Source organism: Anomalospiza imberbis, unplaced genomic scaffold (genome assembly GCF_031753505.1).
Source record: "Anomalospiza imberbis isolate Cuckoo-Finch-1a 21T00152 unplaced genomic scaffold, ASM3175350v1 scaffold_63, whole genome shotgun sequence".
NCBI lineage: Eukaryota > Metazoa > Chordata > Aves > Passeriformes > Viduidae > Anomalospiza > Anomalospiza imberbis.
In genome coordinates, this window is record NW_027100244.1 from 194,331 (window position 1) to 222,109 (window position 27,779).

A 27,779-nucleotide genomic window follows, 5' to 3' on the forward strand; every position below is an offset into this window, starting at 1 on the left:
AAGCACTCCAGAGCATTCCTTGAGACACCTTCTGCCTCCCAGGTCATGGCTGAAACAGTTCTTTAAACCAGGAATCAAACACTTCTCTTTAAAGCATTTCAGTGCTTGATAGAGAAACATCGTACATCGATTGCAATTAACAGGGAGGAGACATCTCCTTGCTCCACACGAAAACGTTGTCAGCCATTAACACCTTCAGGAGGCTGTGCTTGAGTGGAAATAGTGCACCTTGGGATCTCGGCTATCAATCTGCTCAGCAGGGGAAGGGGTCAGAATGGTGAAAAAACAGCTATTTGGGCCTTCAAAACAGTTTCTCTTGCAAGTCATTCTCCCCTTGAGTTTCTGTTCTAGTTAACAAATGGTGAAGCTGCCACACTTCTGATTTTCCACAGAGCTATCCTCAGTAAAAGCTGTCATGTCAATGTTTCCACGACATACCCCTGGGGGCGGCGGGAGCGGGCTCGCCCGCTCCGACCGCGGGCTCGTCCTGCGGGGCAGCGGCGTCTCCCGTTCCCGAGCCTGCGCAGCCTGCTGGGCGTGCGGCGGCAGTGGGAGCCGCCGGAGCCGGAGCCGGGGCGCTGGCCGCTGTTCCGTCGGGCCCCGGCCCAGCAGGCGGGCAGCCCGCCCCGCTCCGCCCGGCGGGGGCGGTGCCCGCTGCGCGGCTCCGCGGCACGGCTCCGCCGCTCCTTGGGCCGTGCCGGGCTCCCTCGTGTCGGCCCGCGGTGCCGCGGCTCCGCACACCGCGTCTCTCTCTGCGCCCCATCCCTGCCCCGCGCCGGGGGCGGGGGGCGCCGCGCCGGGTCTGCGTTCCGCGCCGGCGCCTGTGTCCGCCGCGGTGCCCTCTGCCAGCGCTGCGGCGGGCGGCACCGCCGAGCTGCCGGCTGCTTCGGCCCCGCTCCCCGCCTGCCGCGGGGGCTGAGGCTGCGGCGGGGCGCGGGGCTGTTTACCTTGAGCGCGGCTGCTGACGCGGCCGGCGGGAGGCCGGTGGGTTCCCGTGGCCGCGGACCCTCCCCGTCGGCTTTGTGGACCCTCCCCGCCTGCCAGGTGACCGTGCGTCCCAGGGACCGCGGGCGGTTTTGGCAGGAGGTCCTGGATAAGGCTGAGGAGATACGCGACTCTGCCTCCTCGCAGCGCCTGCAGGATCGCGGAGGAGGCTCCTCTGGCTCTGCTGATGCTGCGGGGAGCATGGTGTCAAGTGATGCTGCGCTGCCTCGCAGTCAGGCGGCTGCTGCTGTCCCTGTGGAGCCCACGGGACGGGACACGGCAGGTGATGCGACCTTGCCAGGGGGTCCCAAGGCTTTCCCTGTGCTTAGGGGCGTTACTCACAGCACCCATCAGCCTTTATCGTTTAAGATGGTGAAAGAAATCCGTGACACCGTTGCCCTGCGTGGTGTCGGGTCTGCTGAAGTTATGCAGACGATCGGAATGCTCCTTGCTGAGATGCTGACACCTTCCGACATCCGTTCTGTGGCACATGCTCTTTTTGACTCTGTGCAGTTTGAGGTTTTTGAGGCCAAGTGGGCTCGTTTGGCGGCCAGCACAGTGCAAAGGAATGCTGTGCTCGGGCAGCAGGATCCCCTCGTGAGGATGACCTCATGCAACAAGCTCTGTGATGTCACAGCCCAATCTGTGACCTCACACAACCCACGCTGTGCTGTCACACAGCCCCTCTCTGACATCACAGCTGCTCTGTGCCTCCATGACACAGCCACAGAGGTGCTGCTGTCACAGATTGGGCTATGGCATCACAGAGTTTGTTGTGTGAGGTCATCAAGCAGCTAAGGCATGATAGAGGGGACAGTGTGACATCAGAGAGCAGGCTGTGACATCATGGCATGGCTGTATGACATCATAGAGCGGGCTGTGAGGTCAAAGTGTGTGCTGTGACATCACAGAGTGGCAGTATGACATCACAGGGAGGGTTTTGTGACATCAGAGAGTGGACTGTGACATCATAGAGTCGGGTATGAGGCCATAGAGCAGATTCTGCTGTCATGGAGGGTGGCTCTGTGACATCAGAGTGTGGGTTGTGACATCACCGGGTGGCTGTGTAACTTCATAGAGCAGGCTGTGACATCAAAGAACAAACAGTGAGATTGCAGGGTGACATGTCAGAGTCTTCTGTGACATCACAGAGCAGCTGTCTGACATCACAGGGTGACATCTCAGAGTTGTCTCTGTGACATCACAGGGGCTGTGTGACATCACAGGGGCTGTGTGAGGTCACTGGGGAGGTGACTCTGCCCCAGCCCCCCCTCCCAGTTCCCCCAGAGAAGTCCAACGCTGCTCGTGCACAGCGGGGTCCCCTGTCCCCCCGGGTCCCCCCGCCCCCGGCGCTGCAGCCTCCCCCAGAGGATGTTCCACGAGATCGAGCCCAGAGCCTGACACAGGGCCATGGGGGGCGGGACAGGGGACAGGGACCCCCCGGCAGCGTGCTCGTATTCCCCAGGGCCAGAGCCTGGCCCAGGGCTCCTTCACCCTGTTACCAACGAGGGCTTGAGAGCGCTGAAAAAATCCCCAGCAAGGGAGCAGCAAAAACCAGATTTAATATTGAGCAACAGCACCACAAAGTTCCTTGGCAAGAGTCACTCTGCTCCTGACTGGACACTTCAGGCACAAAAAAGGAAACAAAGCAACAACAAAACCAAACAGAATCCAGGCAATCAAACCAGAAATGAACCGAGAACTGTCCCTGTGTGAGTGTGAGACACAAGGAAATGAGGGCAAGGATAAAAGGAACACAGGCCCAAGAGCTTACAGAGCTCAAACTTAACAGGACTTAACTTATACCTTAACCTTAACTTCCACCTTCAACTTCACAATTTAGCAAAAGAACAGCACTTTACAGTATTTAACCTAACTTATAACCTATGACTTTGCAATTTAACTGAGAAATAACATTTAACAATATTCAACTTGGCTTATATTTTAAACCTAACAACTTAGCAAAGAACAACTCTTAGCACAAATTAACTTAGCTTAGACCTTGTGATTTAACCCTACTGACAGGCCTGACTGGCTCAGCTCTCCAAGGCACTCAGACCCATCAGAGAGCAGCATTTCTGCCACATTTCCCGAGCACAGGCACTCCTGTGTGCACACAGACACAAAGAGTCAGTGCAAGGCACCTGTGAGAAATTCCCCTGAGGGCAGGGAAATGCTCCCTGCAGATGCTTTGGCATCTCCCCAGCGGGGGAAGGGTTGAGCCTGGAGGAGTGGGGGGATCGGCCCAGGCTCCCTCGTTGTTGGGGATCCCCGAGGGCAGCAAACGGGAGAGTTCCCGGCTCGGAGAGGCCCCACTCCGAGGGAGTCGCTGGCCCAGGAGAGCTCCAAGGGGCTCCTTTTGGAGTGCTGTCTGTAGGGCCCCAAGAGAGGGGCTTCAGTGCCAGCAATGTTTCATCCTGGCCGCACTTGGCATCCACAGCTTTCTTTGGCAGGGTGAGAACAGGGCTGTTGTGCCACCGAGGGAACAAAAACACTTCCCGGGGCTGCTCCTAAAGCAGCCAGGAGCTGGCAGGGCAGCAGCAGTGCCTGGTGCAGACAGTGTTTGTGATGAGCTCCAAGGAGCTGAGCCCAGGGGCTGTTGGCCAAGGCCGAGGCCCAGCGAGCATTTCTCAGCTGGCAGGGCGGCCGGAGAAGGTGGAGGCGGGGGAATAATTCACGCCCTCAGTGTGCTCCCAGTCGCTCCCAGTATTTCCATGTCCGTGCCCCAAGTGCTGCTCCCAGCCCTGATCCGTGGGGATGGGAATGTCTCGCTCCCTTGCCGGGGCAGGGTCACACCTGAGCCAGGTGTGCAGGGCAGGCCCTTGCCCTGACCCCCAGCACTGTCCCAGCTGCAGGATCTGCTTCCCACCGGCCTCTTCCTCCTGCGGCCCCGAGCCCAGCTTGGTGCTGAACAAAGGGGCTGGGCCGGGGCCATCCCCCGGCGGGGGCTGCACACCCCCCTGCCCCCTCCCCAAATTCCCTCTGGGGGAGCAGGAGCTGGGGCTGGAGCTCTGTGGGGAGGAACAAGGGGGTGACAATGGGATGGGGGGTGTCACACACGCTCTGGGAGGACACACACGGCCCCGGGGACCCCCCCATATCTTCTGCAGAGCCAGGACAATGAACCCCACCATGGAGCCACTGACCTCTGGCAGTATCTTGAGGGTGGGGTCTGGTGGCAGCTTTGGGAGTCTGGGGGAGTCACAACCACCCAAAAACACCCTCCCAGCCCCACAGCCACTCCCAGACTCCTCCAACCACCCCACAGCTCCCAGCCAGGACCCCCCACCACCAACTACTCCCTGAAAGATAAATGACCCCAAGAACCACCAAAACCCGTTTCCATCTCCCTCAGGACCCACCCAAATTCTCTGCAAGACACACAGCCCTGTCAGGGACCCAAATCTCCCTCACAGACCCTGCCAAGCCCCCTCCCAGCACCACAAATGCCCACAGGATTGACAGAAGCCCTTCCCAGTCCGCCCAGGAGCCCCTAAACTCCCACCTCCCATGGCACTGGCCAGGAGAGGTTGGTGGACAGGAACATTTTCAGCCAGGATCAGCTCGGGTGCTTCAGCAGTGATTTGGGCACTTTGGGGGAACATCCAGGATAGGGAGACCCAGGCCAGGGACTGGGACAGACAATTAGAATTCTTGGAGAACAGGCGGGCTCAGGTGGACACCTTTTGCCGGCACACCTATGAGATTGTGGACATGTCCCCTGCCTTTGATAGCTTCAGAACACCCAAATCCTCCCAAATGTTCTATTGAACCAACCCCAAATTCACCCCCAAATCCAGGTAAATGGTGCAGCTTTAGATCTCTTTGCTCAATTTCTTTATTTTCACCCCAGTTTTGGTTGTTTAGACAGGGTGAAGAAAGAAATTATTGAAATGGAAAAGACCTCCAAGATCATGCAGCACTGCTTGATGCCACCAGAAGAAATAACTGGACAGAGCGAGTGAGATTTTTTGGGGTGTAAAGTCAACAAATCGCTTTCTGCCAGTGAATTTCCAGTTTAGATCAGAGTCCTGATGGGTGTTCTTGCCCCTGTGTTCATCCAGGTGCCTATGGGGAACCAGGAGGACGTGGAGACCACCTTCCAGGTGTCTTCTCAGCAGGGATCACTGGGAATGTGGGTCACCAGGGCTCTGACCAAAGTGGGTCCTCCCATGGGGGATGGAGTTGGAGCAGGGCACGAAGCTCTTCCCACAGCTGAGGCATTTGCAGGGTTTCACTTACCGGTGCCTCTGTTGGTGTTGGGTCAAGGTAGAGCTCCTGGAGAAGCTCTTCTCCAACTGGGGACACTCATAGGGCCTCTCCCCAGTGTGGATGCGCCGGTGGGTGATGAGGTGGGACTTTTGTTTGAAGCCCTTCCCACAGTTAGGGCAGCGGAAAGGCCTCTCCTCCGTGTGAATCCGCTGGTGCCTGAGGAGACTGGAGCTGGTCTGAAACCTCTTCTGACACTCGGGACACTCGTAGAGCCTCTCCCCAGTGTGCATGCCTTGGTGGGTGACGAGGTGGGAGCTGCAGCTGAAGCCCTTCCCACACTCCCCACACTCCTAGGGCCATTCCCTGGTGTGGATCATCTGGTGCTGGATCAGCTGGGAGCTCTGCCTGAAGCTCTTCCCACACTCCAAGCACCTGTAGGGCTTCTCCCCATGGTGAACCTGCTCATGGCCCACCAGCTCCAAGCTCTGGGCTCCCCACTTTGGGCTCCTGGGGGACACAGGGCTCTGCTCCTCCAGGCTGCCTCTGCCAGCAGCTGCCACCGGGACCCTCCAGTGTCCCCCCAAGGGGCCTTTTCTGCTCAGCTTTGCAATTCTTCATTCTCCAAACATCCCCCCAAAAACCCAACCCAGGGACCCCCCAGGATATCTGGGCCGAGCTTCCCCTCCCTGGTCACCGATGGGATGAGGGGGTGATGGTCCCAGGGGGGCTGCGAATTCAGGGAGGGCTTCACCTCATGATTCCTTTTTCTTTCCCTGATCCTCCTTTGTCCCTCCTCTTCCTCTTCGTCCCATGCTTCCTCATCCCTCCCTCCTCCTCCTCCCCCAGGAGCAGTGACACCCTCGGTGCCCCGTTCCCGCAGCCCTGGCAGCCCGCGGCAGGAGCGGGGATGGAGCCGGAACAGGTCGGGATGGGCAGCGCAGGGCTCTTGGCTGCTCCCACCCGCTGGGGGCAGGGAGAACCCGGCCCAGGCAAAAGGAGAAGCAACCTGGGAAAACTGGGTGCTGCGCATCCAAACTGGGCCTTGCTGGGGACCCTGCCAGGGGACTGCCAGCCCTTGGGGCTCCTCTCGGGAGATCCGGGAGAGGGGAACGCAGAGAGGGCTGGGGGATCCCAGGAATGGCAGCACTGGGAGTGACATTTTTATACTGGGATCATACTGGGATCATACTGGGAGCAGCTGGGCCCATGCTGGGGCAGACTGCGGTCACACTGAGGGAGACTGGGATCATATTGGGATCATACTGGGATCACACTGGGACAGAGTAGGAGCCTGCAGCGGGCAATTGAGACCATGCTGGCGCAAATAGGATACACTGGGAGTGACTGGGATCATTCTGAGTTTGACTGGGAGCAACTGTGAGCAACTGGGATCATGCTATGAGCAAGTGGGAGGAACTGGGAGTCACTGGGTGCTTGCTGGGGGTGACTGGAAACAACTGGGCTTTTACTGGGATCAACTGGGATCATGCTGGAGGTGACAGGGATCATATTGGCAGTGAGTGCAACTACACTGAGGCTGAGTGGGAGTGGTGGAGAACAAGTGGGATCATGCTGGAAGGAACTGGGAGTGACTGGGAGTATGCTGGAAGGAACACTGGGAGAGACTGGGAGAGACTGGAACAAAAGTGAGGGTGAAAGGAAGCAACTGGAACCATGTGGGGCACAACTGGTTCAAACTGGCAGTGACTGGGAGCACACTGGGCTCATCTCTAGACCATACTGGGAAGGACTGGACTAATACTGGGAGTGTCTGAGACTGACTGGGAACACACCAGGCACATCATCCCCCATACTGTGTGTGACTGGGAGCAACTAGGAACACACTGGATGAAAGTGGGAGCAACAGGGAACAGTGCTGGGGGCAAATTGTATCATAATGGGGAGTGACTGGCAGCAACTGGGCTCCTGCTGGGAGCAGCCCCTGGCGGCCCCGGGAGCCCCGCACCCCTTTCCCGGCCATGCCGCCCCTCCAGCCCCAGCACCCCCCATTGCCGGGGTGCCGGCACTGCCAGGGGTCCCCCCCTCTTGGGGTCCCCGCTGGGGCTTCTGGGGCTCTTCTCTCTCTGGGCTCCCGCTCAGGGCAGCCGCGGCTCTGCCGGGGCTCCCCAAAACCGGTGTCCCCCCGCCGGGGCTCTGCTGCCCTCACCGCCCACCGGGACCCCCGAAAAACACCTCCCAGGGATCCACCGATGTCCACCCGAGGACCAGCTCCGGCTCGGCTTTGGAGCCCTGCCAGCTCCAAACATCCCCCCAAAATCCCCAAATCCAGGGAGCCCCGGGATATTTGGGCCGAGCTCCCCCTCCCCGGGCACCTGCGGGATGGGGGCGATGCTCCCGGGGTGCTGCGAGCTCAGGCAGCGCCAGGGCCACGCAATTCCTTCTCTCCTCTCCTCCGGCTCTCCCTGCTGCCGCTGCGCCTCTTCCTCCCTCCCTCCTCCTCCTCCCCCGCTCCCGAAGCCCCCGCAGCCGCGGGAGGGGCGGGGATGGAGCCGGGACAGGTCGGAACGCAGAGAGGGCTGGGTGGGATGCCAGGAGTGGCAGTGCCTGGGCTGTCCTGGAATCATACTGGGAGCGGCTCCTGGGTGACCGAGTTCTACTGGGATCATACTGGGATCGTACTGGGAGTGAGGAGGAGCAGCGCGATGGCTCCAGCGCTGGGTCTGGGGGCGCTCCTGGGACCCCGGGGGACAGCGATAGGTGAGGGGGACCCCCGGCGCCGTGACTCTTTGGTCGCCCATTCCGGAGCACCGAGGGGCCCCTGAACCCCCATTCCCGGGCGCCGCCATCCCCCCACAACCTCATTCCCGGCCTGGATTCCACCCCGCACCCCCTTATCCGGCACCGGCAACCCCCGCACCCCTTTCCCTGCCATGCCGGCTCTCCCAGCCCCCAGAGCCCACTTTTCCTTCACCCAGAGACCCCCTGGACCCCCATTCCTACTTTTCCCAGCGCCCAGACCCTCCTTTCCTCAACACCGAGGACACCCGGGACCCCTATTACCAGCTACCCCGGTTTTCCCACGTTTTGCTGGGAATGGGGACACCGGGGACCCTTGGAGTCCCCTTTGCTGACGATAGTGACACAATTAAGCTCACCCAAACTCCTCCTGGATCTCCCCTAAGCCCCCTGTGGGGATTCCTGGGAGTTCCCCTGTGTTCCCCCTTTCCCAGGACTTTGGGGGTCCCCCCGACCTGTCCGTGCACCCCCAGATTTCTTCCACAGCCCCCTGTGATGGTGAGGGGTGGGGGCCGAGTGCTGGCGCCCCCCTGCCTGCAGCAGATCCAGCGGTGAGGGGAGTTTGGGGGGGTCCCTGAGCATTTGGGGTCCCCTGGGTTTTGGGGTGACCCCCGGGCCCCCCACGATCTCCCTGAACACGCTGACGCTCCCTGTGCGCAGTGGGAAGGTTCATACCCGGCATGGGGTCCCAGCTCTATCACCGGCATCGCCCAGGAACCCCCAAACCCTCCCGGGAACCCCCAAACACCCAGTGACACCCCGACCTCCCCGGGACCCCAAAACCATCCCTGGGCCCTCCAAAAACTCCCCAAGACCGCAAAAACCCCACACAGACCCCCCCAAACCCTCCCAGGACATCAAAATTCCCACAAGACCTGCCAGCATGCCCCAGACCCCCCTGAGAAGGTTCGTACCTGGCAGGATGTTCCCATCTCAGTCACTGACAGGTACCCCAAACCAGACTTGGTTTCTCCCTGGGATTGCCCAATCCCCCCCTTCAGGAATCCTGAAAACCCCCCTGGGAACCCCCCAAAAATCCACCGGGACCCCAAAAACCCTCGAGATAGACAAAACCCCCCCCAGGAATTCTTCATGAAAGTTTATACCCAGCACGGGGTCCACATCACCATCATCGGCATCACCCGGGTGCCCCCAGATCCTCTCGGGACTCCCAAACCCTCCTGGGACCACCAAACCCTCCCAGGTACCCCTAAATCCTCCCAGGAGTCCCAACCCTACCCGGACTCCGCTGCCGGAATCAGCGGGAGTTGTGTTGGCCTCTTCAGGGGAGTTAGAGTGGGACCTAACCAGAGCGGGGGCCCTTAAACCCCAAAAATCCACCCTGGGGGGCAAAACATCCCCTACAGCGGCTTGGAGTGAGTCCTCCAGAAAAATGCCACTTAAAGCCGTCATGATCACCCCTGAAAAAGGGCTTGTGGTGCTGCGGCCCCACAAACACCGGAAAATGGGGAGGAAAAAACACCCTTGGAGTGGTGAGGTCCCCCCAAACATCCCTAAAAAGAGAAAAACTCCTCTTCAGAGGGGCCTGAAGACCCTTCAGGGCACTCGAGGAGGGACAAGATCCCCTCCTCTGCTGGGGCCTCTCCGAGCCGGGAGCTCTCCCGTTGGCGGCTGCCCTCGGGGGAGCCCCGAACGACGGCGGCTCCTGGGCTGAGCCCCCCTCAGCCGGGGCTGTGGAGGGAACTGGGGGGGCTGGGACGGGGCCTGGGGGTCCTGGGGTGACCTGGGGGAGCCTCAGTGGGTCCCACCTCCCCCTGTGCCCCCTCTCCCACCCCCTTCTCAATATTGCCCCCAAACAAAAGCTTGTGGCTGTGCCAGCGCCCCCACTGACCTCCAGCCCTGGGAACCTGGAGCAAGCGGAAACCACAACTTTGCAAATGCTACCTGTGCCTGAAGCAATTGGAAAGAGAACTGGGGTGTGAAAAATAAAGCTTGTTTATTTTCAGAAAAACAGCAAAGAAAACACAGAACACATTTACATTGTAAGAATATTTGTAACAACAACTATCTATGGAACGTATATACCTAAGAACATATCAAACAAAAGTCTATGAAACGTATTTACAGAAGACAAAAAGAAGCCCTAAAACCTATGGCCTAAAGACAACAACAAACTCTACAACGTATGTACAAAAGGGTGGCATCTCTGTCCGGGATCTCCATCGGTCCTTGAGGAAAAGCAAGAGGCACGGTCACTCCAATCAGGCAGAGAGGGCTCTTCCATGTGCCCCCAGGCTGGCCCAGCAAGCGCAGCACAGGCTGGGGATGGCCACCAGAACCCAATGCACCGGGTCCCACATCCCTGAGCAGGGACCACCCAGCCCAGTCCCAGCCTGGCAGCAGGGGACCCGCTCTGCCTGTGGGGACCACATGCCTGTCCTGCTGCTGGTATTGCTCTTCATCCCAAGATCATGGCCTCTTCCTCATCTTTCTCATCAATGTCCATGTCCTCAAGGTACTCTTCCATTTCCACGTCCATCTCCTCTTCCACATCTACCTCCATCTCTTCTTCACCAGTCTCTTCTCCATCCACTTCCATCTCCTCCTCTGGATCCATCTGCATGTCCACCTCCATCTCTTCCTCTCCAGTCTCTTCTCCATCCACTTCCATCTCCTCCTCTGTATCCATCTGCATGTCCACCTCCATCTCTTCCTCTCCACTCTCTTCTCCATCCACTTCCATCTTCTCCTCTGTATCAATCTCCATGTCCACCTCCATCGCATTGTCTCCACTCTCTTCTCCATCCACTTCCATCTCCTCCTCTCTATCAGCCTGCATGTCCACCTCCATCTCGTCCTCTCTCTCGGTGACAGCCTGCAGAGGTAGCAACACCTCAGAGTGGGGTCCCTGTCCCACCCCATCCCCACAGAACTCCAGCCCAGCCGGGCAGCTGGGGGGTGTCCACCTCCATGGAATGGCACTGTACCTTCCTCAGGACAAATGTGAGCATCCTGCAGGGACGGATGACAAAATCCAGGCAACAGAGAGCTTTCAGGACTGATGGGAGTATCAGGGCGCAGGTGACGAGAAGAGTGACAGGGAACATGGTGAAGGGTGAGCTGGCACGAGGGCTGGCACAGGGTGGGCTGACACAAGGGCCAGTGGTTGTGTTGTGCTCTTTGCTGGACGCTGGAAGTTCCTGCTGGAACATCACATCTGTGACATCACAGTGGATCTAAAGAGCATCTTGTTCCGAGCTGAGCAATCTTCCCCAGCCCATGCTGCTCACAGCCCTGTTGCCAAGGATGGGGCATCCACAGCCTGGGCCAGTGCCTCAGCAGCCTCCGTGTAAAAGAGCAGCTCCCTCAGATCCAACTTCAATCAGCCTCCTGCAGTTGAAAGCCATCCCCCCTTGTCCTGTTGCCACGGGCCCGGCTGAACACTGTCCCCGTCTTTCCTGTGGGACCCTTCCAGTCCTGCAGAGCTGCAGGGAGGCCTCCCCAGTGTCTCCTCTTTCCAGGCTGAGCATCCCCAGCCCCACTTGGACGGCAGTCAGGTAGCTCAGGGGGAGTCAAGGCTGAAGTCAAACAGCATCAGGAACTGAGAGGTGGAAGCTTTAGGCCCAGGTTTGCCTCTGTAATAACAGTGGAGGGGAAGATGGTGGGACACTGGCTCTGTTCTAACCGGTGAATATTTCCTTTTTTTTTTTTTTTTCCCTTCTTTTCTGTCATGCTGATGCAGGTGTTGCTGTTTGCAAGGAAGCTTGGCACATTATCCATTGTCTTCTCCATTTGTGAAACACCGAGCAGAGTCTGGGCAAGCTGATGATGCAGAGCAAAACCTGCAAATACACCGGTGATCCTGAGCCTGGAGGGTGCAGCTAAACCCGGCCAAAAATAATTTCTGGAAAGTCAAGCCTGGTTTACATTTTCTTGAGTTTGGCTATTCCTGAACGGGGGGAGAGGGCATTCGGGGGAGGGGGTACCACAGGGGTTCCCCTCCCCCGTTTTTGGGGGGTCTCCCATGGTGCCCCCTCCCCAAAAAGCTCCGCGGGCCCCCTGAAGCGGCTTCTGTTCCACCGGCCGGTGCCCCCTGATCCAGGACGGCCCCCGGTGAGTCTGGGGCGCTCTGGGGGGATTTTGGGGGGATTTTGGCGGTATTTATGGGCTTTGGGGGATTTTGTTGGGAGATTAGGGGGAATTATTGGATTTTGGAGAGAATTACTGGGTTTGTGGGGTTATGGGGGTTTTGTGGGATTTGAGGATTTTGGATTTTGGGGATTTTTTAGGGTTTTGGGGTGGTTATTTTTTGGGGGGTTTATTGAAATTTTTGGGCGGTTTTTTTTTTTTTTTTTAATTTTGGTGGGTTCCATTGGGATTTTGTGGGATTCTTTGGTGTTTAGGAGTTTTTAATTGGGATTTTTGGGGGATTTTGGGGGGTTTTAGTGGAATTTTGGGGGGCTTTGGAGTTGTCCCAGGGTGTGGGGAAGGGCTGAGAGGCACCAAAGTCTCCTTTAAACCCCTGAAAGTCCCAATAAACCCCATGAAATCGCAATTAAATTTCACAAATTCCCATTAGAACACCCTCGAATCCCAATAAAAGCCCACAAAATCCCAATTAAACCCCACAAATCCTCCCAAAAATGTCTCCAAAACCACAACAAGCCCCACAAAATACTCACGAGTCCAAAGAAATCTTGACAACAACCTAGAAAAAACCTACAAAACCCCCCCTAATCCCCACTAAAATTCCTAACAAACCCAAATCCCCAAAGAATCCCACTAAATGCCCCCACAATTCCAATAAATTGCCTCCAAATCCCCTAAAAATCCCAATAAAACCCAGAAATAATTCCAGAGGATCCCACAAAATCCCCACAAAATCCCAGTAAAACCTTCCAAAATTCTAAAGAAAACACAAAAAATTTCAATTAACCCCCAAATACCCCCAGGAAAACAACTTCCCCCTCAAAGCACCAATAAAACCCCTCAAAACCAAACTCCCCAAAATCCCCCAACTGCCTCCAAACCCAATAATTCTCCCCAAAAACCCCAACAATTCCCCATAAACTCCCAACACAATTCCCCAAAGCCCAAAAAAGCCCCAGATGCCCAAACCCCTCCCGAGCCCTCCCTGGTCCCTCCCGGTCCCGCCCAGGCCCGTCCGGGGCCGCGGCCAAAACTGCCCGGAGCGAACGCGGAGGTCCCGGAGCGACCCCGGAGCCGATCCCGGGCTCGGCCTCGGGCTCGGCCCCTTTGGGGGATTTTGGGCCGAACCGGGCAGGTTTAGGGTGGGCTTCAGATCCCTTGCGGGGATCCCGAGCCTTTTTGGGTGGATTTTCAGCCCCTGTGGCTGATTTGAGGCCGAATCTGGTGGGGTTTAGGGGGGATTTCAGACCCCTTTGGATGATTTTAGGCCCATGTGGGTGGGGCTGGGGCCCATTTGGGTGAGTTTAGGAAAAACTGGGCCCATATGGGTGAATCCTAATCCTGTGTGGGTGATTTTAGGTCCCTTTTTTGTGTATTTTGGGTGCATTTAAGTAGGGTTTTTTGCTGCTTTGGGCAATTTTAGGTTGAACCAAGCCTTTTTAGGGTGATTTTAGGTCTTCTTGTGTTGGTGTCAGGGACATTTTGGTGATTTTAGATACCTTTGGATGATTTTAGGCTGGACCAGATACTTTCAGGGTGGATTTTAGTCACATTTGAAAGATTTACGGGTGATCTTAAGCCATTTCTTGAGGGCTATAAAACACTTGGGGCAGTTTTAAGCCCCTTTGTTTGGATTTTAGAGCCCTCTGGATACTTTTAATCCCATTTGGTTGGTGTCAGGCCCAACCATGTGGATGTAGGCTGCATTTGATGCCCTTTTGGGTGATTTTGGGTCAAACCGGGCTTTTTTAGGACAGCGCATCCCCCTGGCCCCGCTCCTTTCCCCTCACGGTTCTGCCCTTTCCTCGCTCCTTTCCCCTCATGGTTCTGCCCTTTCCTCGCTCCTTTCCTTCATGGTTCAGGATCCCGGAGCGGGGGAGGAGGAGGAGGGAGGGAGGAAGAGGCGCAGCGGCAGCAGGGAGCAGCCGGAGGAGAGGAGAGAAGGAATCGCGTGGCCCTGGCGCTGCCTGAGCTCGCAGCACCCCGGAAGCATCGCCCCCATCCCGCAGGTGCCCAGGGAGGGGGAGCTCGGCCCAAATATCCTGGGGGGTGCCTGGGTTCGGGTTCTTTGGGAGGGATGTTTGGAGCTGGCAGGGCTCCAAAGCCGAGCCGCAGCTGGCCCTCGGGGGGACATCGGGGGGTCCCCGAGAGGTGTTTTCGGGGCATCCCAGTGTGGGTGGCGGCAGAGCCCCGTCGGGGGGACACCGGTTTTGGGGAGCCCCGGGAGAGCCGCGGCTGCCCTGAGCGGGAGCCCCGAGAGAGGAGAGCCCCAGAAGCCCCAGCGGGGAACCCGAGAGGGGGGGACCCCTGGCAGTGCCGGCACCCCGGCAATGGGGGGTGCTGGGGCTGGAGGGGCGGCATGGCCGGGAAAGGGGTGCGGGGCTCCCGGGGCCGCCAGGGGCTGCTCCCAGCAGGAGCCCAGTTGCTGACAGTCAGTCCCCGTTATGATACAATTTGCCCCCAGCACTGTTCCCGTTGTTCCCAGTGCCATCCAGTGTTTTCCCAGTTCTCCCACTTGCCCCCAGAATAGTCCCAGTCACTCCCAGTAAGATCCCAGTATGAGTCCAGTATGATCCCAGTCTCTCCCAGCAGGGCCCCAGTCACTCACCCTTGTCCCCAGTTGCCCCCAGCACATTCCCAGTGGCTCCATATGTGTCCCAGTCCTAGTGCAATGATGGGGAATACCAAACGCACTTGAGGCATCACGTACGGTTAACACCAAAGCTGTGGCTATGTTTGTGATGGGGTCATAGGTAAAGTTCACTAGGTTCCACCGGGATTGGAATTCCTTTTCAAAATCAGCGGCACTGTCCCAAACTATTTTCCGAATCTCAGTAGGAAAAGTGCCTTCTTCACCTTCTCTTATAATCGAGGCAGCAACCGACTGCATCCCTAATTGAGCCTGGATACAGCTGAGAGCTAAAGAAACGTTCTTTTGTGTGGCACCGAGTGCATCAATTACCAATTTGTGATCATTTACGCTTGCTTCCTCCCAACTTGGTAATATGTTTGATAGCAAGCGCTGATGTCTTCCCAAGGCCAAGAAGGACGACTGCAGTGGTTGTTGGAATTTGGTCAAATCTAGTGGTGGCAGCCAATGTGTTCATTAATACTTCTGAATCAATGCTATTTAGAATTCCCAATCCTGTTCCCACAGCACCGGTTATGTCTCTTAGCATCCGTCTTTTAGAAGGGTTCCGCTGTCGCAACCAGGTCGTCCAACCCTGAAAAGAAGTTTTCTTTGCATCAGCAAAATCAGGGGTATTTAACCCCATCGTTTGGGAATTGGGGAGTGTTTGACACCCCAGGATCTGGGATTTGGAGGGTTTGATCCTAAAATTTGGGGATCGGGGCTGGGGGGGGGGGTAGGGCTTGACATCCCAGAGTTTGGGTTTGAGGGTGTTTGACCCCCCCAGTGTTTGAACCCCCAGGATTTGGGGTCGGGGGGAGTTGACCCCAGGATCTGGGGTGTTTGACCCGCTGGGTTTGGGGTCGGGGTTGAGAGCAGAGCCATTTCCTGGAAACAGCGGCGGGACCGGGACTGGGAACAGGATCGGGATCGGGAATGGGAGTGGGATCGGGGTCGGGAATGAGATCGGGAACGGGAACAGAAATGGGAATGGGATTGGGATCGGGAACAGGATCAGGAACGGGATTGGGCTCGGGAAGGGGAGAGGCCCTGGCCCAATAATGGACCCCTCCCCCAGGGAGCGACCCTGCCCCAATCCCGGGATGGAGCAATGCCCTCAATCCTAGACCCCTCCCCAATTCCCAAACCCTCCCCAATGCCAGCCCCTGACCCAGTCCCAGACCCCTCCCCAGTCGCTGAACGGACCCTCCCTCAATCCCAGCCTGCCCCGATCCGGATCGGAGCCATCCCCGGAGCCTCCCCCATTCCCGGACCGGAGCCTTCAATCCCTTTTTGGGGCGGCTCCTGCCGCTTCCAGCCCATTTTTGGGGGATCCAAATGGCTCCGGGGACCCTCCCCACTTTGGGGGTGTTGGGGTGGCCCCAGGGCCGCCCCGAGGGCCGAGGGGGGATGGAAACCCCCAAAGCCGGGGGGCTCCTGGGGGTCCCCAGTTCCCCCCGTCCCCACCCCAAAACAGCTCCTGGCCAATCAGAGCGCGCGGCGCTGCTGACAACTCAGTTGCCGGGCCGGCGATTTTCAGGCAATCAGCGCCTGCGATAGCGCTGCTCATCGGTTGCCAGGCAGATCACAGCGCTTCTCAATGCGCTAGCCAATCAGAGACTGCGCGGGGCCATTTCTAGCCAATCAGAGCGCTTGTTCTCGATGACTCCTCAGTCGCCAGGCGGACCCGCAGCGCCCAGCGCTCCCCGGGAGCGGAATTTGGGGAGGGGGGAGGTGACCCTGGGGATGGGGATGGGGCGTGCGGGGGCAGCTGGGGCCGGACTGGTGGCACTGGTGGTGCTGAGAGCCCCCCCGGCCGCGGGGGTCGCGGTGAGAAGGGGTTGGGGGCCCCAAATTAAACCAAAGAGGGATTGGGACCCCCCCACGGAGCAGGAGGGGCCTGGAACCCCCAAAACCAAACACGGGGGAGGGGAGCGGGGACTGGGGGAACGATGGGGAAGGCGGGGGAAAGAGGGGGATGGGACACCCAAAAAGGATCAAGACAACTTGAGGTGGCCACCTTTCTATGTGGATGGTAGCCAATGGTAGCCAATGCTTTTTCCCAGTCCATGGGATCCCAGTCTGTGCAATCCCAGTCGATGTGGTCCCAGTCCATATAATCTCAATCCAGTTTATCCCAGTGTGTACCGTCCTGATCCCTATGGTCCCATTCCATATGGTCCCAGTCCATAGGATCTCAGTCCAGGTGATCTCAGCCCATGTTTGATCCCAGTCTGTGTGGTTCTGCACACACTGCCAGGGTCTGAAATTCCAGTCACCAGCCAGGAAAAAATGTTCCTGCCCTTGAATGTCCTTGCTGTCCTCTCAACGAGTTATAATAAAACTAAAAATCAATAAATTTGAATTTAAATAAAATAGAATAAAACTGAAATTTAAAAATTTCAACTCTTACAACCCTCCCAGGGCTCCGCTGCCGGAATCAGCAGGAGTGGTGTTGGCCTCTTCAGGGGAGTTAGAGTGGGACCCGACCAGAGCGGGGGCCCTTAAACCCCAAAAATCCACCCTGGGGGGCAAAACATCCCCTACAGCGGCTTGGAGTGAGTCCCCCAGAAAAATGTCACTTAAAGCTGTCATGATCACCCCTGAAAAAGGGGCTTGTGGGGCTGTGGCCCCACAAACACCTGAAAATGGGGAGGAAAAAACACCCTTGGAGGGGTGAGGTCCCCCCAAACATCCCTAAAAAGAGAAAAACTCCTCTTCAGAGGGGCCTGAAGACCCTTCAGGGCCCTCGAGGAGGGACAAGATCCCCTCCTCTGCTGGGGCCTCTCCGAGCCGGGAGCTCTCCCGTTGGCGGCTGCCCTCGGGGGAGCCCCGAACGACGGCGGCTCCTGGGCTGAGCCCCCCTCAGCCGGGGCTGTGGAGGGAACTGGGGGGGCTGGGACGGGGCCTGGGGGTCCTGGGGTGACCTGGGGGAGCCTCAGTGGGTCCCACCTCCCCCTGTGCCCCCTCTCCCACCCCCTTCCCAATATTGCCCCCAAACAAAAGCTTGTGGCTGTGCCAGCGCCCCCACTGACCTCCAGCCCTGGGAACCTGGAGCAAGCGGAAACCACAACTTTGCAAATGCTACCTGTGCCTGAAGCAAATGGAAAGAGAACTGGGGTGTGAAAAATAAAGCTTGTTTATTTTCAGAAAAACAGCAAAGAAAACACAGAACACATTTACATTGTAAGAATATTTGTAACAACAACTATCTATGGAACGTATATACCTAAGAACATATCTAACAAAAGTCTATGAAACGTATTTACAGAAGACAAAAAGAAGCCCTAAAACCTATAGCCTAAAGACAACAACAAACTCTACAACGTATGTACAAAAGGGTGGCATCTCTGTCCGGGATCTCCATCGGTCCTTGAGGAAAAGCAAGAGGCACGGTCACTCCAATCAGGCAGAGAGGGCTCTTCCATGTGCCCCCAGGCTGGCCCAGCAAGCGCAGCACAGGCTGGGGATGGCCACCAGAACCCAATGCACCGGGTCCCACATCCCTGAGCAGGGACCACCCAGCCCAGTCCCAGCCTGGCAGCAGGGGACCCGCTCTGCCTGTGGGGACCACATGCCTGTCCTGCTGCTGGTATTGCTCTTCATCCCAAGATCATGGCCTCTTCCTCATCTTTCTCATCAATGTCCATGTCCTCAAGGTACTCTTCCATTTCCACGTCCATCTCCTCTTCCACATCTACCTCCATCTCTTCTTCACCAGTCTCTTCTCCATCCACTTCCATCTCCTCCTCTGGATCCATCTGCATGTCCACCTCCATCTCTTCCTCTCCAGTCTCTTCTCCATCCACTTCCATCTCCTCCTCTGTATCCATCTCCATGTCCACCTCCATCTCTTCCTCTCCACTCTCTTCTCCATCCACTTCCATCTCCTCCTCTGTATCCATCTCCATGTCCACCTCCATCTCTTCCTCTCCACTCTCTTCTCCATCCACTTCCATCTTCTCCTCTGTATCAATCTCCATGTCCACCTCCATCGCATTGTCTCCACTCTCTTCGCCATCCACTTCCATGTCCTCCTCTCTATCAGCCTGCATGTCCACCTCCATCTCGTCCTCTCTCTCGGTGACAGCCTGCAGAGGTAGCAACACCTCAGAGTGGGGTCCCTGTCCCACCCCATCCCCACAGAACTCCAGCCCATCCGGGCAGCTGGGGGGTGTCCAACTCCATGGAATGGCACTGTACCTTCCTCAGGACAAATGTGAGCATCCTGCAGGGACGGATGACAAAATCCAGGCAACAGAGAGCTTTCAGGACTGATGGGAGTATCAGGGCGCAGGTGACGAGAAGAGTGACAGGGAGCATGGTGAAGGGTGAGCTGGCACGAGGGCTGGCACAGGGTGGGCTGACACAAGGGCCAGTGGTTGTGTTGTGCTCTTTGCTGGACGCTGGAAGTTCCTGCTGGAACATCACATCTGTGACATCACAGTGGATCTAAAGAGCATCTTGTTCCGAGCTGAGCAATCTTCCCCAGCCCATGCTGCTCACAGCCCTGTTGCCAAGGATGGGGCATCCACAGCCTGGGCCAGTGCCTCAGCAGCCTCCGTGTAAAAGAGCAGCTCCCTCAGATCCAACTTCAATCAGCCTCCTGCAGTTGAAAGCCATCCCCCCTTGTCCTGTTGCCACGGGCCCGGCTGAACACTGTCCCCGTCTTTCCTGTGGGACCCTTCCAGTCCTGCAGAGCTGCAGGGAGGCCTCCCCAGTGTCTCCTCTTTCCAGGCTGAGCATCCCCAGCCCCACTTGGACGGCACTCAGGTAGATCAGGGGGAGTCAAGGCTGAAGTCAAACAGCATCAGGAACTGAGAGGTGGAAGCTTTAGGCCCAGGTTTGCCTCTATAATAACAGTGGAGGGGAAGATGGTGGGACACTGGCTCTGTTCTAACCGCTGAATATTTTCTTTTTTTTTTTTTTTCCCTTCTTTTCTGTCATGCTGATGCAGGTGTTGCTGTTTGCAAGGAAGCTTGGCACAATGTCCATTGTCTTCTCCATTTGTGAAACACCGAGCAGAGTCTGGGCAGGCTGATGATGCAGAGCAAAACCTGCAAATACACCGGTGATCCTGAGCCTGGAGGATGCAGCTAAACCCGGCCAAAAATAATTTCTGGAAAGTCAAGCCTGGTTTACATTTTCTTGAGTTTGGCTATCCCTGAACCGGGGGAGGGGGCTTTCTGGGGAGGGGGTACCACAGGGGTTCCCCTCCCCCGTTTTTGGGGGGTCTCCCATGGTGCCCCCTCCCCAAAAAGCTCCGCGGGCCCCCTGAAGCGGCTTCTGTTCCACCGGCTGGTGCTCCCTAATCCAGGACGGCCCCGGTGAGTCTGGGGGGCTATGGGGGGATTTTGGGGGGATTTTGGTGGCATGTATGGGCTTTGGGGGATTTTGTTGGGAGATTAGGGGGAATTATTGGATTTTGGAGAGAATTACTTGGTTTGTGGGGTTATGGGGGTTTTGTGGGATTTGATGATTTTGGATTTTGGGGATTTTTTTAGGGTTTTGGGGTGGTTATTTTTTGGGGGGTTTATTGAAATTTTTGGGCGGTTTTTTTTTTTTTAATTTTGGTGGGTTCCACTGGGATTTTGTGGGATTCTTTGGTGTTTAGGAGTTTTTAATTGGGATTTTTGGGGGATCTTGGGGGGTTTTAGTGGAATTCTGAGGGGCTTTGGAGTTGTCCCAGGGTGTGGGGAAGGGCCGAGAGGCACCAAAATCTGCTTTAAACCCCTGAAATTCCCAATAAACCCTATGAAATCGCAACTAAATTTCACAAATTCCCATTAGAACAACCTCGAATCCCAAAAAAAGCTCACAAAATCCCAATTAAACCCCACAAATCCCCCCCAAAAATGTCTCCAAAACCACAAGAAGCCCCACAAAATCCTCACGAGACCCAAAGAAATCTTGGCAACACCCAAAAACAACCCACAAAACCCCCCCAAATCCCCACTAAAATTCCTAAAAAAACCAAATCCCCAAAGAATCCCACTAAATGCCCCCACAATTCCAATAAATTGCCTCCAAATCCCCTAAAAATCCCAATAAAACCCAGAAATAATTCCAGAGGATCCCACAAAATCCCCACAAAATCCCAGTAAAACCTTCCAAAATTCTAAAGAAAACACAAAAAATTTCAATTAACCCCCAAATACCCCCAGGAAAACAACTTCCCCCTCAAAGCACCAATAAAACCCCTCAAAACCAAACTCCCCAAAATCCCCCAACTGCCTCCAAACCCAATAATTCTCCCCAAAAACCCCAACAATTCCCTGTAAACTCCCAACACAATTCCCCAAAGCCCAAAAAAGCCCCAGATGCCCAAACCCCTCCCGAGCCCTCCCTGGTCCCTCCCGGTCCCGCCCAGGCCCGTCCGGGGCCGCGGCCAAAACTGCCCGGAGCGAACGCGGAGGTCCCGGAGCGACCCCGGAGCCGATCCCGGGCTCGGCCTCGGGCTCGGCCCCTTTGGGGGATTTTGGGCCGAACCGGGCAGGTTTAGGGTGGGCTTCAGATCCCTTGCGGGGATCCCGAGCCTTTTTGGGTGGATTTTCAGCCCCTGTGGCTGATTTGAGGCCGAATCTGGTGGGGTTTAGGGGGGATTTCAGACCCCTTTGGATGATTTTAGGCCCATGTGGGTGGGGCTGGGGCCCATTTGGGTGAGTTTAGGAAAAACTGGGCCCATATGGGTGAATCCTAATCCTGTGTGGGTGATTTTAGGTCCCTTTTTTGTGTATTTTGGGTGCATTTAAGTAGGGTTTTTTGCTGCTTTGGGCAATTTTAGGTTGAACCAAGCCTTTTTAGGGTGATTTTAGGTCTTCTTGTGTTGGTGTCAGGGACATTTTGGTGATTTTAGATACCTTTGGATGATTTTAGGCTGGACCAGATACTTTCAGGGTGGATTTTAGTCACATTTGAAAGATTTACGGGTGATCTTAAGCCATTTCTTGAGGGCTATAAAACACTTGGGGCAGTTTTAAGCCCCTTTGGTTGGATTTTAGAGGCCTCTGGATACTTTTAATCCCATTTGGTTGGTGTCAGGCCCAACCATGTGGATGTAGGCTGCATTTGATGCCCTTTTGGGTGATTTTGGGTCAAACCGGGCTTTTTTAGGACAGCGCGTCCCCTTGGCCCCGGCCCTTTCCCCTCACGGTTCCGCCCTTTCCTCGCTCCTTTCCCCTCACGGTTCTGCCCTTTCATCGCTCCTTTCCCCTCATGGTTCAGGATCCCGGAGCGGGGGAGGAGGAGGAGGGAGGGAGGAAGAGGCGCAGCGGCAGCAGGGAGCAGCCGGAGGAGAGGAGAGAAGGAATCGCGTGGCCCTGGCGCTGCCTGAGCTCGCAGCACCCCGGGAGCATCGCCCCCATCCTGCAGGTGCCCGGGGAGGGGGAGCTCGGCCCAAATATCCCGGGGCTCCCTGGGTTTGGGGTTTTTGGGGGGATGTTTGGAGCTGGCAGGGCTCCAAAGCCGAGCCGCAGCTGGCCCTCGGGGGGACATCGGGGGGGTCCCCGGGAGGTGTTTTTGGGGGATCCCAGTGTGGGTGGCGGCAGAGCCCCGGCGGGGGGACACCGGTTTTGGGGAGCCCCGGGAGAGCCGCGGCTGCCCTGAGCGGGAGCCCAGAGAGAGAAGAGCCCCAGAAGCCCCAGCGGGGACCCTGAGAATGGGGAACCCCTGGCAGTGCCGGCACCCCGGCAATGGGGGGTGCTGGGGCTGGAGGGGCGGCATGGCCGGGAAAGGGGTGCGGGGCTCCCGGGGCCGCCAGGGGCTGCTCCCAGCAGGAGCCCAGTTGCTGACAGTCATTCCCTGTTATGATACAATTTGCCCCAGCACAGTCCCTGTTGCTCCCACTTTCATCCAGTGTGTTCCCAGTTGCTCCCAGTCACACCCAGTATGGGGAATGATGTGCCTGGTGTGTTCCCAGTCAGTCTCAGACACTCCCAGTATTAGTCCAGTCCTTCCCAGTATGGTGCAGAGATGAGCCCAGTGTGCTCCCAGTCACTGCCAGTATGAACCAGTTGTGCCCCACATGGTTCCAGTTGCTCCCTTTCACCCTCACTTTTGTTCCAGTCTCTCCCAGTCTCTCCCAGTGTTCCTTCCAGCATACTCCCAGTCACTCCCAGTTCCTTCCAGCATGATCCCATTTGTTCACAACCACTCCCACTCAGCCTCAGTGTAGTTGCACTCACTGCCAATATGATCCCTGTCACCTCCAGCATGATCCCAGTTGATCCCAGTAGAAGCCCAGTTGTTTCCAGTCACCCCCAGCATGCACCCAGTGACTCCCAGTTCCTCCAACTTGCTCATAGCATGATCCCAGTTGCTCACAGTTGCTCCCAGTCAAACTCAGAATGATCCCAGTCACTCCCAGTGTATCCTATTTACGCCAGCATGGTCTCAATTGCCCGCTGCAGGCTCTTACTCTGTCCCAGTGTGATCCCAGTATGATCCCAATATGATCCCAGTCTCCCTCAGTGTGACCGCAGTCTGCCCCAGCATGGGCCCAGCTGCTCCCAGTATGATCCCAGTACGATCCCAGTATAAAAATGTCACTCCCAGTGCTGCCATTCCTGGGATCCCCCAGCCCTCTCTGCATTCCCCCCTCCCAGATCTCCCGAGAGGAGCCCCAAGGGCTGGCAGTCCCCTGGCAGGGTCCCCAGCAAGGCCCAGTTTGGATGCGCAGCCCCCAGTTTTCCCAGTGTGCCTCCCCTTTTGCCCGGGCCGGGTTCCCCCCGCCCCCAGCGGGTGGGAGCAGCCGAGAGCCCCGCGCTGCCCATCCCGACCTGTTCCGGCTCCATCCCCGCTCCTGCCGCGGGCTGCCAGGGCTGCGGGAACGGGGCACCGAGGGTGTCGCTGCTCCTGGGGGAGGAGGAGGAGGGAGGGAAGAGGAGGCATGGGAGGAAGAGGAAGAGAAGGGACAAAGGAGGATCAGGTAAAGAAAAAGGAATCATGAGCTGGAGCCCTCCCTGAATTCGCAGCCCCTCTGGGACCATCACCCCCTCATCCCATGGGTGACCGGGGATGGGGAGCTCAGCCCAGATATCCTGGGGGGGTCCCTGGGTTGGGTTTTTGGGGGGATGTTTGGAGAATGAAGAATTGCAAAGCTGAGCAGAAAAGGCCCCTTGGGGGGACACTGGGGGGTCCCGGTGGCAGCTGACAGCAGAGGCAGCCGGGAGGAGCAGAGCCCTGTGTCCCCCAGGAGCCCAAAGTGGAGAGCCCAGAGAGGGGGGAGCGCCGTCATTGGCGGGACCCTCAACAGCCTGGAGAGGGGCAGGGGGGACTCCTTGGAGCCCCTGCAGCCCAAAGCAGAGAAGGAGGGGAGAAGGGACCCCGGGAGCCCAAAAAGCCCTGGCATCCTGTGCCAGGAAGGTGGACACAGCTTCAGCCAGAGCTCGGAGCTGGTGGGCCACGAGCAGGTTCACCATGGGGAGAAGCCCTACAAGTGCTTGGAGTGTGGGAAGAGCTTCACGCAGAGCTCCCACCTGATCCAGCACCAGATGATCCACACCGGGGAATGGCCCTATGAGTGTGGGGAGTGTGGGAAGGGCTTCAGCTGCAGCTCCCACCTCGTCACCCACCAAGGCATGCACACTGGGGAGAGGCCCTACGAGTGTCCCGAGTGTCAGAAGAGGTTTCAGACCAGCTCCAGTCTCCTCAGGCACCAGTGGATTCACACGGAGGAGAGGCCTTTCCGCTGCCCTAACTGTGGGAAGGGCTTCAAACAAAAGTCCCACCTCGTCACCCACCAGCGCATCCACACCTGGGAGAGGCCCTACGAGTGTGGGGAATGTGGGATGAGCTTCAGCTGCAGATCCCACTTGATCTGCCACCAGAGGATCCACACTGGGGAACAGCCCTATGAGTGTGGGGAATGTGGGAAGAGCTTCAGCCAGAGGTCCCCCTTGATCAGCCACCAGAGGATCCACACTGGGGAAGACAATACAAGTGTGGGGAATGTGGGATGACCTTCAGCCAAAAGTCCCAGCTGATCATCCACCAAATGATCCACACTGTGGAGCGGCCCTATGAGTGTGCCCAGTGTCAGAAGAGGTTTCAGACCAGCTCCCATCTCCTTGTACATCAGCGGATTCACACGAGGAGAGGCCCTTCCGCTGCCCCAACTTTAGGACGGTCTTTAAACAAAAGTCCCACCTCGTCACTCACCAGCGCATCCACACTGGGGAGAGGCCCTACGAGTGTCCCCAGTGTGGGAAGAGCTTCTCCAGGAGCTCTACCTTGACCCAACACCAACGGAGGCACCGGTAAGGGAAGCCCTGCAAATGCCTCAGCTGTGGGAAGAGTTTCGTGCCCTGCTCCAACTCCATCCCCCATGGGAGGATCCACTTTGGTCAGAGCCCTGGTGACCCACATTCCCAGTGATCCCTGCTGAGAAGACACCTGGAAGGTGGTCTCCACGTCCTCCTGGTTCCCCATAGGCACCTGGATGAACACAGGGGCAAGAACACCCATCAGGACTCTGATCTAAACTGGAAATTCACTGGCAGAAAGCGATTTGTTGACTTTACACCCCAAATAAATCTCACCCGCTCTGTCCAGTTATTTCTTCTGGTGGCATCAAGCAGTGCTGCATGATCTTGGAGGTCTTTTCCATTTCAATAATTTCTTTCTTCACCCTGTCTAAACAACCAGAACTGGGGTGAAAATAAAAAATTGAGCAAAGAGATCTAAAGCTGCACCATTTACCTAGATTTGGGGGTGAATTTGGGGTAGGTTCAATAGAATATTAGGGAGGATTTGGGTGTTCTGAAGCTATCAAAGGCAGGGGACATGTCCACAATCTCATAGGTGTGCCGGCAAAAGGTGTCCACCTGAGCCCGCCTGTTCTCCAAGAATTCTAATTGTCTGTCCCAGTGCCTGGCCTGGGTCTCCCTATCTGGGATGTTCCCCCAAAGTGCCCAAATCACTGCTGAAGCACCCGAGCTGATCCTGGCTGTAAATGTTCCTGTCCACCAACCTCTCCTGGTCAGTGCCATGGGAGGTGGGAGTTTAGGGGCTCCTGGGGGGACTGGGAAGGGCTTCTGTCAATCCTGTGGGCATTTGTGGTGCTGGGAGGGGGCTTGGCAGGGTCTATGAGGGAGATTTGGGTCCCTGACAGGGCTGTGTGGCTTGCAGAGAATTTGGGTGGGTCCTGGGGGAGATAGAAACGGGTTTTGGTGGTTCTTGGGGTCATTTATCTTGCAGGGAGTAGTTGGGGGGGGGGTCCTGGCTGGGAGCTGTGGGGTGGTTTGAGGAGTCTGGGAGTGGCTGTGGGGCTGGGAGGGCATTTTTGGGTGGTTGTGACTCCCCCAGCCTCCCAAAGCTGCCACCAGACCCCACCCTCAAGATACTGCCAGAGGTCAGTGGCTCCATGGTGGGGTTCATCGTCCTGGCTCTGCAGAAGATATGGGGGGGTCCCCGGGGCCGTGTGTGTCCTCCCAGAGCGTGTGTGACACCCCCCATCCCATTGTCACCCCCTTGTTCCTCCCCACAGAGCTCCAGCCCCAGCTCCGTCTCCCCCAGAGGGAATTTGGGGCGGGGGCAGGGGGGTGTGCAGCCCCCGCCGGGGGATGGCCCCGGCCCAGCCCCTTTGTTCAGCACCAAGCTGGGCTCGGGGCCGCAGGAGGAAGAGGCCGGTGGGAAGCAGATCCTGCAGCTGGGACAGTGCTGGGGGTCAGGGCAAGGGCCTGCCCTGCACACCTGGCTCAGGTGTGACCCTACCCCGGCAAGGGAGCGGGACATTCCCATCCCCAGGGATCAGGGCTGGGAGCAGCACTTGGGGCACGGACATGGAAATACTGGGAGCGACTGGGAGCACACTGAGGGCGTGAATTATTCCCCTGCCTCCACCTTCTCCGGCCGCCCTGCCAGCTGAGAAATGCTCACTGGGCCTCGGCCTTGGCCAACAGCCCCTGGGCTCAGCTCCTTGGAGCTCATCACAAACACTGTCTGCTCCAGGCACTGCTGCTGCCCAACCAGCTCCTGGCTGCTTTAGGAGCAGCCCCGGGAAGTGTTTTTGTTCCCTCAGTGGCACAACAGCCCTGTTCTCACCCTGCCAAAGAAAGCTGTGGATGTCAACTGCAGCCAGGATGAAACATTGCTGGCACTGAAGCCCCTCTCTTGGGGCCCTACAGACAGCGCTCCAAAAGGAGCCCCTTGGAGCTCTCCTGGGCCAGCGACTCCCTCGGAGTGGGGCCTCTCCGAGCCGGGAACTCTCCCGTTTGCTGCCCTCGGGGATCCCCAACAACGAGGGAGCCTGTGCCGATCCCCCCACTCCTCCAGGCTCAACCCTTCCCCCGCTGGGGAGATGCCAAAGCATCGGCAGGGAGCATTTCCCTGCCCTCAGGGGAATTTCTCACAGGTGCCTTGCACTGACTCTTTGTGTCTGTGTGCACACAGGAGTGCCTGTGCTTGGGAAATGTGGAAGAAATGCTGCTCTCTGAGGGGTCTGAGTGCCTTGGAGAGCTGAGCCAGTCAGGCCTGTCAGTAGGGTTAAATCACAAGGTCTAAGCTAAGTTAATTTGTGCTAAGAGTTGTTCTTTGCTAAGTTGTTACGTTTAAAATATAAGCCAAGTTGAATATTGTTAAATGTTATTTCTCAGTTAAATTGCAAAGTCATAGGTTATAAGTTCGGTTAAATACTGTAAAGTGCTGTTCTTTTGCTAAATTGTGAAGTTGAAGGTGGAAGTTAAGGTTAAGGTTTAAGTTAAGTCCTGTTAAGTTTGAGCTCTGTAAGCTCTTGGGCCTGTATTCCTTTTATCCTTGCCCTCATTTCCTTGTGTCTCACACACACACAGGGACAGTTCTCGGTTCATTTCTGGTTTGATTGCCTGGATTCTGTTTGGTTTTGTTGTTGCTTTGTTTCCTTGGTGTGCCTGAAGTGTCCAGTCAGGAGCAGAGTGACTCTTGCCAAGGAACTTTGTGGTGCTGTTGCTCAATATTAAATCTGGTTTTTGCTGCTCCCTTGCTGGGGATTTTTTCAGCGCTCTCAAGCCCTCGTTGGTAACAGGGTGAAGGAGCCCTGGGCCAGGCTCTGGCCCTGGCGGACACGGGGACGCTGCTGGGGGGTCCCTGTCCCCTGTCCCGCCCCCCATGG

At 57.0% G+C, this 27,779-nt stretch overlaps 2 pseudogenes; one reads left to right on the forward strand and one right to left on the reverse strand.

Moving 5' to 3' along the window:
• Window positions 1-5,222: 5,222 nt before the first annotated feature.
• The window catches only part of LOC137467441 (zinc finger protein 436-like), a 160,865-nt pseudogene continuing 138,308 nt past the window's right edge, over window positions 5,223-27,779 (reverse strand).
• On the forward strand, window positions 24,070-24,957 carry LOC137467439 (zinc finger protein 551-like; annotated as a pseudogene).